This window comes from Nannospalax galili, unplaced genomic scaffold (assembly GCF_000622305.1).
Source record: "Nannospalax galili isolate Female #2095 unplaced genomic scaffold, S.galili_v1.0 scaffold884, whole genome shotgun sequence".
Classification (NCBI taxonomy): domain Eukaryota; kingdom Metazoa; phylum Chordata; class Mammalia; order Rodentia; family Spalacidae; genus Nannospalax; species Nannospalax galili.
Window position 1 is genome coordinate 668,701 of NW_008352264.1, and position 6,000 is coordinate 674,700.

Sequence of the window (6,000 nt, forward strand, 5' to 3'; positions counted from 1 at the left end):
GGGGCTTGAGGCTCTGGGAGTATGCATTTTCTTTTGTCTTCTCATGTCCCCTGGAAGAGCTTGGAATGTGTGACAACCCATTGCCTTCTGACCCTGGTACATGGAGCAGGGATTGCGAAGGAACTTGTGTGGGTACTTTACACTGGAACAGGAGAAATGAGTTTAGATCAGTATGCTTCAGAGGTAGGCTTGGAATTGCTCAGGGAGATGGCAATTGTGTGCAGAGGGAGTTGGTGTTAGGTAGCTGGGCTGGCCGACTCTGGATACAGCTTGGTTTATGCCCATTGCTCTTTGGAACGATCCATTCACCTAAATGGAAAACACATAACAGGTGCTGGAGGCTTCATTTTGCTTTGTTAGTATTACTTTGAGCCAGTTCTCCATCTGATTAACAGAAACATCAATTCAATGAAATCAGTGTTGGAAAAAATAGAAATATGTTTGCCATTGGTTTTTTGAGAGGCTCATCAGCCTAATAACCTCTTCAGTGACATGATGCTTCTAGTCTTTCAGGATTTTTTTTTTAAATCAAGTTTAATTTATTGAGACTACTATTGAATACAACAGTACTATTTTTCATGGACTTGGTAATAAGGAGCCTTAAAGCACTTTCACTAGAGTAATTCCATTGAAGTTTCATATCAAGCTGTGAGATAGGGGGTCATGTTACTTCATTTTCTAGATTAATCTGAAAGTCAAAGAGATAGAATGAGGAGTCATAGAGATCCAGGAAGGGACATGTGGTCTGAATGCATCTCATCATTTGTCCTAGTTTGTTTCTCCATTGCTGTGACAAAACACCCTGACCATTACCAACTTGGGGAGGAAAGGGTTTGTCTTACATCTCCCAGGTCACAGTTCATCAGGGAGCCCAAGGTAGGAACTCAGGACAGGAACCAGGAGGCAGGAGCTGGAGCACAGCCCATGGAGGAACTCTACTTCCTGGTTTGTTCCCCTGGCCCCTGCTCAGCCTGCTTTCTTATACAACATAGGCCCACCTGCCCAGGGGTGGCACCACCCACAGTGGGCTGGGCCCTCCCACATCACTCAACAATCAAGAAGGTGCCCCATGGACATGGCCACAGGCCAGTCCAATGAAGGCAATTCCCCAGTTGAGGCTCCCTCAATCCAGGTGTGTCAAGTTGACACTAAAGATGTCCAGCACATCATTCATCACTTGGTTTCAGGGAAACCGATGATTCACCCCTCTTTTGGCTACAGGCTGAGGCTCAGTATTTCAGGCCTCTTTTCTTCTTCCGTTGCCTTCCTGCACAGACAGAAGCACAGAGGTCTCGTCTAGGGAACAAGGGTGTTAAAATTGGGAGGCTGGATTGCCTCTGTCATGCTTGCTTTGGCAATAGGAAGGACTGGACCTGGAGCTGCCCTGTCACAATGATGTCCGCCAAGGTTCTTTTACTCATTCTTGATGTAGGGACAGGGAATATGTTGTTGCTAATACCCTATCAATGTGAAAGCAGTATCTCTGCTCAGAGGAATTGCTACTTCTACGTTGGGTATTTTGTTAGATGTTTTGATATTAAAATAATGTTTTATTACTATTTATAGTTACTCTAGATGAGGTGAGATATTATTGTTAATGTTTTACAGATGGAACTTTGGGCAGGATAAATAAGTCAGGTCAGGCTGCTGTTCATACGCAGAGGTGGGGTTCACACTCAGGCTGTGCTGTCCCTCCTTGTGCCCTGCTGAAGGCTCTTTGTCATGCTAATTATGAATCATGACCCCAGAAGGGGAGCAAAAGAACTAGGACATGGCAGAAAGGGAACTGATGGCAGAAACAATGGACAGAGACAGGTACAGGAAAATGTCACCTGGAACCAGGGACCGGCCAGGCATGGCGTGGAGCTGGGTGGTCATGGAATTTGCAGGCATCTGGGGCTGCAGTGTGGCCATCTTCTCTTCCCTCATCACCTGCCAGCTCTGGCAGCCACATGCCCATTCTGCAGCCCCCTCTATGGGAGCTGTTTCCAGCACTTAATGAGCAGCTCATTAAATTAGAGGGAAGAATTAATTGGTCAGAAAGTTGTTTGGTCTGGCTGTCCAGTCCCTTGTGTAGACTGGTAACCATTAGTAGCAAGTGCTCCGATTGTGTGTCTACTTACCCCAAGCCCCACAATTCATTGCTAAGTCCAGGCTGCTATTTTCTTTTATCTCTTTGCCTTTCAAAAGCTGTTTGGGCTGTAATTACAGCTGTCAAGAACTAGGGCATGGGATTTCTGTGTAAAGGACTATAACTGACATTGTCCTTTCATATCAAGTGGTGCTCAGCTGATGCTGGGTAGGACACTCCAGGCTTTGGTTTTTAATGCTCTGCTGAGCTTAGAAACCATACGGTCCCAGGGCTTGCCCAGAGCAGTGGGTAGTCCTGAGACAGTCATTGATAAGGACCACAAAGTCTTACAGGTAAGGTGCGTGTGCCTTGCCAAGGTCTTTATTTTATTTCACTTGTTTTGTCTTTTGAAATAGGGTTTTATTATGTAGCCCAGTCTAGCCTTGAATTTGAGATCTTCCTGGCTCCACCTCCTGCGTACTGAGATACAGGTGTGTGTTATCATGCCTACCATTGCCAAACTCTGTAGATCTCATTTCCGGTTCTCCCTGGAGTGCTGTGCTGTGGCAGTGAAGGCCCTTCAGAAGCACTCAGTGAAGGAAGGGCTGTGCTTGAGGGTGTCTGCATTCCTCCTGGGAGCTGGAGCTCCAGCAGGTGGATGCACTGGATGCATTCCTGCTCCATCTGTTGCTCCATGTCCCAGTGTGCACTGAGCTAAATGTACGGACTTTATCGCTGACTGTCACTTCCTTTCCTCTCCTCAGTTCTCATTTCATTTCTCATCTTTTTGATATTCTGAATTTAATACCTGTCTTGGCCATCTTTTTCTTTTTCAATGTTTTCAAGAGCTTTAGTGGGTGGTAAAAAATGCATAGCATTGAATTTACTTTATAAAGGTGTATTGTTCAGTAGTGTTAAGTACGCTTGTACTGCGATACCATAGATCTCCAGCCCTTATTCTTTTTGTAAAACAAGCTCTATATCCATTAAATATAATCTCCTATCCCTCCAGCCCTAGGCAGTCATCTTCATACTCTCCGTTTCTGTGATTTTAACTCCTTTAAAGATATCACAGGAGGGCTAAAGAGATTGCTCAACAGTTAAGAGCACTATCTGCTCTTGCATAGGACCTGAGTTCAATTCCCAGCACCCACATGGTGGCTAACAGCCAGTTCCAGGGGAATCGGAGGACCTCTTCTGACCTCCATGGACACGGCACGATACAGGTGCATTTACCATGTAGACAGTATACTCATACACATAAAAAAATAATAAAATATTTTAAAACGATATATCAGGAATGGAGCATACAGTATTTGTCCTTTTACATTGGCTTTCTTCCCTTAGCATAATGCCTCATCCATGTTGTAGCGGATGTCAGCATTTCCTTCTTTTTAAGACTTCATTATATTCTACTGTATAGCTAGAACAAATTTTCTTTTTAAAAAATATATTTAAATTTTTTTTAAATATAATTTTATTTTATGTGTATGAGTGTTTTGCCTACATGTATATAAGTGTACCCATATATGCGGTGCCCAAGGAGATCGTAAGAGGATGTCAGATCCTCTGGAACTAGAGGTACAGATGATTGTTAGCCACTGTGTGGGTGCCAGGAACCACACATGGGTCCTCTGTAAGAACAGTCAATGCTCTTAACTGCTGAGTCTTCTCTCCAGCTCCCACCAAATTTTCTTTATGTAATCATCTATTGAAAGACATTGAATTGCTTCTACCTCTTTGCTATTGTGAATAGTGCTGCTTCATGCATCGTATGGTAGGTTAATGAATTATTTGAGCCAGCATATCCCTGTGGTGTCCAGGCTGGTCTTGGACTCAAGTGGTCCTCTTGCCTCAGCCTCCTGAGGCAGGTGCCATTGTGCCTAGCAATAGTTCTGTTTTTTGAGATCCCTCTAAAACACTTTTTGTAATGGCTACCATTTTGCCTGCCTACCAACAGTGCCCAGTAATATGTACTATGTACATTTTTAGGAAAATGGCAAGAGGCTAAGAAGGTGTGTATGTAACTGGGAGATTAAACCCAATCTGGAGGAGACAAGGAAGGCAAGGAGATCAAAAAGCCTTAGGGAAGTGCAGAGAGATGAGCCAGTGATGGTAGATGGCTTCTGAAATGAGACTGCCACAGCCCAGGGGGGTCTTACTGCTTCTGGAGGGAGTCACCTTTGAACTGTTAGCCAGTGTCTAATGTGATGCCTGGGTAGTCTATGCCCTTTGTTCCCAGATACCAGTGCCAGCCCCAGCCACTTTACTTCATAGCCTCCTTGGGAAGTGCCCTCAGTATAGTCAAGAGGGCTCTCAACAAGGAATAATGAGAGTTGGGCTTGAGTTTTCTCCTTCACTTAATGTGTGACCTTGACAAGGCATTCAGCTGCGGTTAATCTCAGTTTCCTCATTTATAAAAGTCAGCATGCCACTTTGTGTCCTGTCTCTCTGGTGCTATTGTCGAATCTGGGATAATGCATGAAAGATGCTTTATAAAGTATAAAGGGCTATTTATATTCTTTGCTATCCTTTTTATACCTTCCTTTGGGGTTCAAAGCATTTTACACATGCAGATAAATACCCTGCGAGATACTGAACTGCCTCACGTAGCCACTTTTAACAGCCAGCCTCTTCTTTGGGGTTTCAGGGCAAGCACTGCTTACTTGGGAGAGCCATCTTGAATAGTCATCTTATCCTCCTATGTTCCTGCCACACCCTTTGGTAACATGGTAGGAGTGGCTGAGCCTCCGATTGGCTCCTCTGTGGTCTGGCCCACTCTTGGCCACACTGTAAATGGTTTCCAAAACAATGAAGTATGGAATCAAAGTTTCCTACTTAACTGTGCTTTGATTTCTCCACTGTTGCTGTTCAGGAGGGGCGCTAGTCAACAGCTTCCAGCAAAATGGCTGGGTGGCCAGAACTGGCTATGTCCATCTCTTTCTCTGCAGGTGCTGGTTTTGCCAGCTTTTCCAGAATTTTTCTTAAGGAAAATAAAATGATGGAAAAACGTAAAAGGCCCTGGGGGCTCTCCTAGGAGGGCATGAATGGAAGTGTTCCTGGGAACTTGTTAGCGGCTGGTGGCTTTATGGAGGTGGTGACAGGAGCCATGGGTCCTGCCTGCCTGCCTCCCTCCTTCTTCATGGTAGTGGGCCTCTGGCGTGGCCTTTTCAAGCCTCCAGGTTTTATTCTGAGTCCCTTTATCCCTTTTGTAATGTTTCTCTTGATTGGCTCGCCTCAGTCAGCTCTTTCCTCCTTTGTCATTAAGTGATCTCATTTTTGTTATTAGTTCATAGTCAGCAAGCACCACCTCTCAACAGTTAAACATGAGACCAACTTCTCCCTGGTTGTATTATCTTGGCCTTGTCCATTTACAGGATACTCTAACCAGTCACCTTAAACTTAATGGCTTAAACTAACTCTGACTTCTTATCTCAACAGTTCTGAAATGGGGAGGGGCCAAGGCATTAGGGCAGCTTTCCTGCTGGGGGCCCTACAGGGCAGTCTGTCCCTTGCTGTTCCAGTTTCTCAGCAGGCCTGTCCAACCTGTGACCCAGGGACCACATGTAGTCAAGGATAGCTATGAGTATGGTCCAACATAAAACTATAAACTTACAACATTGAGATATTTGTTTTGCAGTTTACTTTTCTGTTAACTTGATTTTGTTTTTAATGTATGAGCTTTGCAAATAACAACACTGTGTTTCAGTGTTAAAAGATTGGATGTGCTTGAAGGTCATCCAAGTTATTTTTTTTTTAAATTTTTAGTAACTACATGATCAGAAGAAGCATTTCATTACAGCTTTAACATATTCAGTAACACACTCCAGAGCAAGAGTATATCTCTTTCACAAGTGGCTGTAAGTTTCTAGGTTCACAGTTGAATTAATACAGTTATACAATACTGAACTCAGTATAAGCCCTGTAAG

At 44.1% G+C, this 6,000-nt stretch overlaps 1 protein-coding gene across 2 annotated transcripts in view; it reads left to right on the top strand.

Annotated features, from left to right (window-relative positions):
- Positions 1–6,000, top strand: part of CUNH1orf226 (chromosome unknown C1orf226 homolog) — a 309,548-nt gene that overhangs the window by 77,359 nt on the left and 226,189 nt on the right. The gene's annotated exons all lie outside the window — the stretch shown is intronic.